Genomic DNA, 9,614 nt, shown 5'->3' with positions numbered 1-9,614 from the left:
GCATTGTTCCTTAGTATACCACAATAGGCACGCCACAACAAAATGGTATTGCAGAGAGGAGAAACCACACTCATTGAAACGCAATTCGTAGCTTGATGAGCCATTCTGGTACTCCAGATTCCTTTTGGGATGAAGCTTTGAAGTTTACAGTTTACGTTTTTAATCGGATGCCTTGTAGAGCTTCACCTGAAACTCCCTACAAGATCTGGACAAGAAAAAACCCACAACTTGGTCTTATCCACGTTCGAGGTATTTATGGATTCAAATTTCTAGAGGGATTTATGGATTCAAATTCTATTGTCCTTCTAGGTATTACAGAAAAAAAAAAAAAAAAAAACCACAACTTGGTCATATCCACATGTGGGGTTGCCTCGTTGAGGCTAAGTTGTTCAATCCAGAATTGAAGAAATAGGACGTTCTCTTGTTACTTCATTGGTTTTCTAGAGGGATTTATGGATTCAGACTCTATTGTCCTTCCAGGTCATTACAAATATTAGAGACAAGTAATGCCAATTTTTTGAAGAAGGCTAGAACAATTGAAGTTCGAAACACAGGAAAGTTAATTTCCAAAAGGAAAGTGGGAGCACTCCAATCTTCACTCTTTTAGAGTTTAGACCCGTCTCAATAGTTACCCTAGTTGAGACTCTTAGAGTTGACGAATAAGAGGTCGCACTTTAGAACCTTATTCCTCAGTTGCCTATTGCATTAGTGGTGGAGCCTATTCTTGTTAGGAGGTTCCACCAGAGAGCGTAGGTCGGCCATACCTGACGATTATGAAGTATATCTTAATTGAATTGAGAGAACTCAAAAAGTGATTAATTACTCAACCCTAATTAGGTTTTAAAGGGATTACATAGTCTAATAAGTGGAAATGACTAAAAAGGACAAAAGACCTAAAAAAATTAATAAAATAGAGTTATTCAACACTCCCCCTCAAATTGGTGCATGGATATTGGCAACGCCCAATTTGGACAAGACACTTTTAAAGGCGGTTTTGCTTACACCTTTAGTAAGAATATCGGCAAGTTACTGAGATGTAGGAACAAAAAGAGTACAAATCTGCCCAGAACCAATCTTCTTTCTAATGAAATGTCGATCAACTTCAATATGCTTTGTTTTGTCATGTTGAATCAGATTTGCTACCATGTTAGTAGTTGATTTATTATCACAATATAGTAAAAATGAGGTTGTCACGGGAAGACACAAATCCATTAGTAAGGTCTTAAGCCACAACAACTCACACATTCCAAGTGCCATAGCTTTGTACTTTGACTCAGCACCGAGAAACCACATCTTGCTTCTTACTGCGCTAAGTTATCAAGTTGCCACCAACTTTAAGACAATACCTAGAAGTGGACCGTCTATCAGTCACTGAACCAGCATAATTTGCATCTGTCTATGCCTCACGCGAAGATGATCATGATTACTAAACAAAATATCTCGATCAAGATATCCCTTAAGATATCTAAGAATACGATAGACAGCAATAGGATGAGATGTGCGATGAGAGTGCATGAATTGACTTACAATACTAACAACATAGGCAATGTCGGGACGAGTCATAGACAAGTAGATCAATTTTCCCACAAGACGCTAATACTAGTCAATATCTGGCAACACTCCCCTTCAGAATCAGTCAGCCTGTGATTCTGCTCAATAGAAGTATTAGCGGGACGAGAACCAAGCTGATCAGAGTCATTGAGTAAATCAATGACATATTTACGTTGAGAGATAAAGATACCAGAATGGGACCGCTCTACTTCAATGCCCAAGTTTCTTAATCTCAAATTGACGTTCTAAGTAAGATTTTACCTCGGTAATATCGTCATAATCATCTCCAGTAAGAACAATATCGTCTACATAAACAATTAGAGTGATAGTTTTGCCCTGGGAGTGACGTAGGAAAAGGATATGATCAACAGAACTCTAATAGAAACCAAATTGATGCATTACCTTATTAATCAGACCCCTTCCCGGGTTCTTCAGTTTGCCACTCCCTTCTCTCAACTCCATCTGGATTGTCCCTTGTTTCCACTTCCCCCGCGTGTGTTTGGGTGCATCTGCTTTGTTCAAATTGAATTGAGAGAACTCAAAAAGTGATTAATTACTCAACTCTAATTAGGCTTTAAAGGGATTACATAGTCTAATAACTAGAAAAGACTAAAAATGACAAAAGACCTAAAAAAACTAATAAAATATAGTTATTCAACAATCTTCAAGGGGGTGAGTTGAAGGATCTTGGTATTAATGATCCTTTAACTTATAAAGAAGCCATAGAAATTAGTAAATCTCAATATTAGCAGGAAGCCATGAGAGAGGAATTGCAATCTACGGAAAATAATGAAGTTTAAGACCTTACTCTTGTTCCACAAGACTAGAAGATGATTGAGTGTAAATGGATGATGGATGTTCAAGACAAAGAGAGACTCATAAGGTAAAATTGAAAGATTCAAGGCAAGGTTGGTAGCTAAGGGTTTCAAACAGAAATCAATGTTGACTTCTCTGAGATTCATTGAGGATAATCTTAGCCATTTTGGCTCGTTCTGATTTGGAGTTACATCAGATGAATGTAAAAGACAACTTTACTTAATGCTGATCTTGAAGAATATATATATATATATATGGCTCAACTTGATGGTTTCACAGTAATAGGTAAAGAGCATCTGGCATGGAGGTTTAAGAAGTCTATTTATGGACTTAAGCAAGCATCAAGGCAATGGTATCTCAAGTTTGACTAGGTTGTGGTCAAAGGTGGCTTTAAAGAGAACATTGTGGATAAGTGTATATATCTCAAGTTGAGTGGGAGTCAATTTGTAATTCTTGTCCTATACGTGGATGACATCCTACTTGCTAGTAATGATATCCATCTGTTGCATGACACAACATTTCTTGTCGATGAATTTTGACATGTAAGACATGGAAAATGTTGAATATGTTCTGGGAATCAAGATTCACAAAGATTGTGAGGCTGGCCTTTTGGGTTTGTCTCAAAGAGCTTATGTTGTCGAGGTGCTCAAGAGGTATGTGATGGAAAATTGTGCACTTGGTGAAGCCCAAGTGGTAAAAGGAGACATTTCCAGCTAGGATTAGTGTCCCAAAAATCAGATTGAAATGAACCAGGTTGATTTATAACAGTATGCTTCTGTGATTGGAAGCCTGATGTATGCAATGATATGCATTTGTCCAGACACCAGCTATGCTGTATCATGCCCGGAAGGTATTAGAAAAATCATGGTGTTGCTCATTGGAGAACGGTAAAGAAAGTCCTTTGCTATTTGCAGATGAAAAAGGACTGTATATTGGTCTTCAACAGGTCGAGCAAGCTTGAGGTGGCTGGTTATTCAAATTCAGACTATACAAGATGACATGATAGTCTAAAGTCCACTTTTGGTTTTGTTTTCTTGATTGCTCATGGGGCAACCTCTTGGAGGAGCTCCAAACAATCTATTATAACAAATTCTACCATGCATGCGGAATTACATCGGTTGTTATGAAGCTACTCGACAGGCCTTGTGGCTGAGGAACTTCATTGTGGATTTTAGGGGGTCCTTAGAGTTGATGTAGGATTCCTTCCTTGTATTTGGATTATATTGATTCACAAAGCTGTATGACAAGATCGTGGAGACTAAGATAGTAGATGAGGAAATACATATTTTATAAGAACAATGGAGATGTGTGAATTGTATTAATTATCTTAGGAGAAAAACTTATGGATTGCATTATGTAGTTAAGTTTAGGAGTGGTGTGGACATGAAACAATTATATTGGAGAGCTAATTTGGCTTCATGCGAAGGAGGTCAATTATCGGGGGCTTTCTTCCTAAATAAACAATTAATGGAGAAGTTTTGAGCGGAGGATTTTTGTTGACTTAAAAAAAGCATATGATGGAATCCTTAGAGAGTTAATTTGGTGGTATTAGGAACAAAAATGTGAGTGTATATTAACGTTATTTTGGAAAATGCATGTTGGAGTTGTAATTAGTGTTGGGACAATTGGCTGTGTGACAAGGAAGTTCATAGTTGAAGGACCAACCATCAGGCTATCTTCCCACATAACCAATTAATGGAGAAGTTTCGAAAGAAGATATTCACCACATGATCTTTATTTTGGCTTTAAAAATACATCTGATAGAATCCCTACAAAGTTAATTTGGTGGGTGTTAGGAACATGTATGTTCGAATCGTAATAAGTATTAGAACAATTGGTAGCGTGACAAGGGGGGCGTTCGTAGTTTAAGTGGGTTTATCAGATCTAAGTCTCAACATTTTTCTCACTATGGCCATGGATGGATAAAGCACTTATACTTAAGGAGGGATTACTGGTAGTGGACACCCTATCTTTGCAAACTTTGATTGGAGTTTCTTTGGGATGATTTAAAGCTTGTTTTTCACCATTTGGTTAACCCCTACACCATTATGAAACTCTAGGACACCCTTCCAGATCAATGGTTAAGATTTGATTTCAAAAGTGCAGGTAATCATAACAAAAGATTGTACCTTTGCATATGATCGTTGGATTTCATTGGAAACAAACCCTCTGTTGTGTAATTATTTTTGAAAGGTATAAAATTTATATATAAAACAGGAAAGAGTGATAGTTTTGTTGACCATCCTGTTTCAGTGCGAAGTTAGCCTTTTGGCTTACATAGTGATTCTGATCTGAATAGAGAAAGTCACTTGTGAAAAAGTTCATTAGCTGAAAAAAAACAAAAAAAACCGATAGAGCTCATTGGTTGGTCATTTAGGTTGCATCAATGGTGTTGGATGTAATGATTGTCCAATGTCCATTTGGAACGCTGAGGTTGGAAGGCTCAGCTGTCTAACACCAATTTGAGCTTCAATCCTGCTATTTTAATGGTGCTCAATTTGGGCGTAAAATGATGTTGGATGATGTACTATTAGACAGTTGGCTGTCTAGCATCAATTTTTTCGATCTTAAATCAATGTTGGATGGATTGATAGTTTGACTTCAGGATACGACATGTACCATGCACAAATCTCAGGGATTAAATGAATGATTGGATTTTGATGAAAATTATTCTCCTACATAATGTAAGTGAGTTCATATATGCTTTCACCATCTGCATCCATGTTCTTTTGGGTTTTCGTCTCATTTTAGGATCTTCCACTTGAATATTTATATTTTATTCTAACTAAGATGGTTAGGGCATATTCAAACATGAGCCCAGATTGATTGACTTTATACATGACGTGGTATTTCGATCCTTACCAACTTGATCTTGTTGCCTCCGGCAACAAACATGCATGAACCATTTCACGAAGTATGTGTCTGGATAACCAAAAGTCTCGATAGTTAGGTCTCGGTCTTTGTGTCGAAAAACAACGTCGATAAAGACATGTATGTGTGCTATTATGCGGTGGGGATTGTAAGTTTCCATTAATTTCCCATTTGTCACTCAACGACAGAACTTTGTTTATTTCTTTTCTTGATGATCGACGAATCAAATGCTATTTCTGTTCCAATCTCTCCCTCGTCTTCTCCCTTTGAGTCAAACTTTTCCTTGTCATAATGGTTTAGCTCCTATTATTATCAGTGATACAAGTCTGATCCTAGATGTAGAAATATGAGGTGGAACCCCTTCTATGTCTAACCTAATGAGTTTGTTGATACAGCATAACATATAAAAAAATGAATTAACCAAATTTGCCTGATGCAGAGGCAATCAAGAAAATTGTGTAAGTGAATATATTACCTACAGAAAAGTGGGCTAATCCAACCATTCTTGCTTGCACAATGGACAGGGCCACTGGTTTCTCTCTATCAAATCAAATTAGCCAAAGGTGTGTGTTCATGATAAAATAAGAAATGTTAGTTTGTATTCGATTTCGTTGGTACCATCCAACCGAATCCAATTCAATTGTTTACGAAATCAATAAGTGAATTTTCAAGTTCAACCAACCTATTTTAAAAATATCAAGGAGATGAACATCATCATCTTCAAATCTCTTGCAAAATGAGTTCTTTGTCACCATCCAACCGATTTGAATTTAATTGCTTACTTAGTCAATGAGCGAATTTTCAAGTTCAACCAACTTATTTTAACATACGGTTCTAGAACGGGGATTCCACGGTACAGATGTCAACTCAATCCGAAAGCAATTATGCAGAAACTTTATAGAAGTATTATGATGCTATGGTAAATCTGGGCTCAACCCAAGTAGCAAAACCCTCAATCTGAGCTCCCGATCATCGAACCTAGGTTCACTAACCCAAGCTCAACCCGAGCTTGATCTTTAAAATCGGCTTGAGTTCAAGTTAGGTAATTATGGGCAGTTTGGTCGGGTTGGGCTTGTTCGGGTTGGGCTTGTTGAGTAACCCTAATTTCATTTTGATTAGCAAATAATTTCATATTTTATATTTTGAAAAAAGGTATACCACATAAAATAAATAAATAAAATAACTAGTAAATAAATTTGAATACAACCTTCAAATCCATCATTGAGATAAGGAACGTTTAGGCTTGCGTGACCAACTTGATACGATTTTAGTTGTTGGGCCCATATAATTTGTTACATTGGCAGAGTTACACACCCTTCTGCTTGATCCATGACTTTTAAATTGATTGACTCTTAAATTTCAATTTCAAATCCAACGATGAAAAATTATCCTTCTGATTTATTTGAAATTTTTTAACATTTTCCGATTGACGTCCCTATAGCATTTAATAATCATGGTTTTTGAATTAAATATATTTGATTTAGGAAGCAATAAAAAGTAATAACATTTTACTTTTAGACCCACAAGTTTGAGCCTGCATTTGGATCAGTTCACACCGACCCAAACAGCTGTATGGATCAATGACCAGCCCAGTTTTTAAAACATCGCCACATAGCAGAGCAAACGAATAGTTCGGGGTCAGCTTCTGACATCCAAAAACATCAACAGAGAACAAAATTCTATGAATTTTGAAAAATATAAATTACTTCCCTGTTAACCTTTAATTATAAGTCTGGGAGTTGTGTGAAAGTTCAGCAGCCGTTCATTTATCAAACTCAAAAGAATTAGTTTTTGTATCCGAGTTTATCAATGAAATCTACAGGGCTGTGGCTGTGGTGTTGGATTTGGATTGATGATTTGGTAATCCATCTGAGGTAAAAAAAACCCTTAGTAAGGCTTAAAATCTTACTTTGTTAGTAAGGAAAGTGTTTCATTTACGATTCTCTTTATTCAATAAAGCTCCAGCAACCCAACCCCAGCCTAATCAAAGAGTCAAGAGTTGATTTGGCTTTGATTGAACATTCTCTGCCATTTTAAAAGCAAAAGCAGCCTCCACATTGTTTCTAAAAATTTAAAAAAATTAGCAGGTAAAAAATAATTAATAGAAATATTGAAAAAAAAAAAAAAAAGAGATCTGTCATCCTCTTTATATCTCTCCTGTTCTTTCAAATGGTACATCAAGCACAAATTAAGTAAAAGAAAAATTCCAATTTGAAGTTGGAAACTGTTTATAATATAAGCGCGCACCCAATTGACAAAAATTCCAATGCACCCCCAAGCCACCATTGACCACTGAAGACAACCGGTCAACCTGATCAAAAGAAAACACAATGTCATCACAAAGCATCCTTTTTGCTGTCTTGGATTTTTAGTAAAAAGATCTACAAATTATACAATGCAGAGCCAAAGATCATCATCAGTGCGTGCTTTCATCTCCATCGTACATGTGGAGGATACATGGTGGGCCCCCTCTAAGCTAGAGATCATCAAGCCGATTAGCTGATCTGAACTACACAGAATAGTAGACTTTCTGTATCTAGTGCACTAATAATAGTTCAAAAAATTTACAACTAATTGATCTGTTTGGGTCAGGCCCACCAATTGAACGGTCCAGATTACTGGCACAGTGTTTGCAGTATAGACACCCCTAAAGGTTAATAGTCAAAATCCTAGAATTTTCTCTTCACCATTCAAGAGGATATCAACAAAGGAAAATAGAACAAACTTATTGATAAATCATGGAAGAGACCATTTCACATATTCTCCCCCTAAAGTTGAGACAAACTCTCCATACCTTACTTTTTAAACTTCGTTACAAATTCTTCCTTCCCAAATCATTTTTTTTTTTTGACGATGTGTATATTACAGAAGGATAGTTATAATGTACAACAGCATTGGAAACAATATGAAACACCATCAAAATATCATTTCTTTGTGCCCAATGGTGTTGGACACAAAAAGCATTCAACAACATTAAGATTGTGTCCTCTATAAATTAAAAATAAACAAACAAAAATATTTTGATAGTCTGCGAGGAAAGATAAATTTCTTGAAACATTGAAAAACAGAGTCCTCATTGAGCAAATGCGATCAGAGTTTTAGTAAAATGTAGAAATAATGAACCTCACCCGATTGTAAATGAAGGGCAATTTTTTTTTAATAAACATTAGATAATATAATTATCCTTCTATAATGTAATACTCAACCGGGCTACAAATAAGAGGTGTTCCCACTATTTAAAAATAAATGGTTTTGTAAAGGGAGAGTCTACAACGAAGTTGAAAGGGGGTCAGATGTTCGGAGAGTTTTCTCTACTTTAGGAGAGAAAATGAAAAATAATACATGGGTTCGTAAAAGAAAAGAAAAACAAAATAGTTATTATCACCTTGAAAAGTGGGTGTAAATAGCTAGAACCGGCTGTCTTAATGGAATTTAGTAACGTGGTGTAAGCACTGCCATACCAGTAAAAGAAAATGTAGTCAGCCTCATCATCATTAATATATGAACATTTTGAAGCGCATATATAAACATAGACAACACAAGTCAGGATAAATAACATACAAAAATTTAGAAAGAGAAACTTTACACGCAAGAGGAACCATCAAGAATTCTCACAAATCAAAGTGGTTTAAGGAATCAAAATGTTAAAGAGACTACATAACGAGAAAGGCATGTATATAAAAAACTATAAATAAATAAAAAAAAAAGGTTGGGACGTCATGAAGAAGCTTCCCTAGAAAAGCTCTAAAAGATAACGATAATGACATGATAGCCCTACTCGTATATTAACATGATGATATTATGTTAAAAGAAGCCATCAAATATGGGAACAATGACATTATATACTATTTTCATCGTCAGTCATTATTCAATATCCAACATCTTGGATTTACTTGGTATGATGTTTACTTACCAACAGCTATAATCAGTGTTCTTAAAGCAATTTCAAATATCGAAAGAAAAAAAAGGTTAGGCAGAGGCAGGTGGGGGAGTACAAAGCCCAGAATCCTGCATAAGCATGCCAAGGTTAAGTACCTTTAAGAACTGTGCAACAAATGTGGTTTCACAAGTTACAGAACACTAACAGTACTAATGGAATAAAATTAGGAAATGTACCTCAGGGTTTAGGGGCTTATCTTTCAATCCCCTTAGCAGAGATGATGAAATCAAGGTATTAAAATATAAAAAAGACCACTAGAGTCAACTGCTCCGTCAAGGGCATAGTAACAAATCCTTTAACCAAAGTGAATTACATTAATTAGGTCTTGCCAGTTCACACACTCGAAATCACATGTTACTGCTGTTGGACTTAAGCACCACAAATTTTACGGGCACATAGGTAAAACAGTACATGTGCCAGAATTCATCTACATTTA

At 36.0% G+C, this 9,614-nt stretch overlaps 1 long non-coding RNA gene across 1 annotated transcript; it reads right to left on the bottom strand.

The window, feature by feature from the left end:
- Positions 1 to 7,318: 7,318 nt before the first annotated feature.
- Positions 7,319 to 9,608, bottom strand: LOC147380531 (uncharacterized). The gene is made up of 2 exons (XR_015175261.1): positions 8,624 to 9,608; positions 7,319 to 7,549 (listed from the first exon to the last, which is right to left on the bottom strand). It is a non-coding gene; the product is annotated as an uncharacterized LOC147380531 (long non-coding RNA).
- Between the last annotated feature and the right edge of the window lie 6 nt (positions 9,609 to 9,614).

This window comes from Akebia trifoliata, unplaced genomic scaffold, assembly GCF_017979445.1.
Source record: "Akebia trifoliata isolate Shusen 1 unplaced genomic scaffold, ASM1797944v1 Contig01325, whole genome shotgun sequence".
Classification (NCBI taxonomy): Eukaryota; Viridiplantae; Streptophyta; class Magnoliopsida; order Ranunculales; family Lardizabalaceae; genus Akebia; species Akebia trifoliata.
Note: the sequence above shows the minus strand (reverse complement) of the source record. Positions and strands in the feature narration are given on the sequence as shown.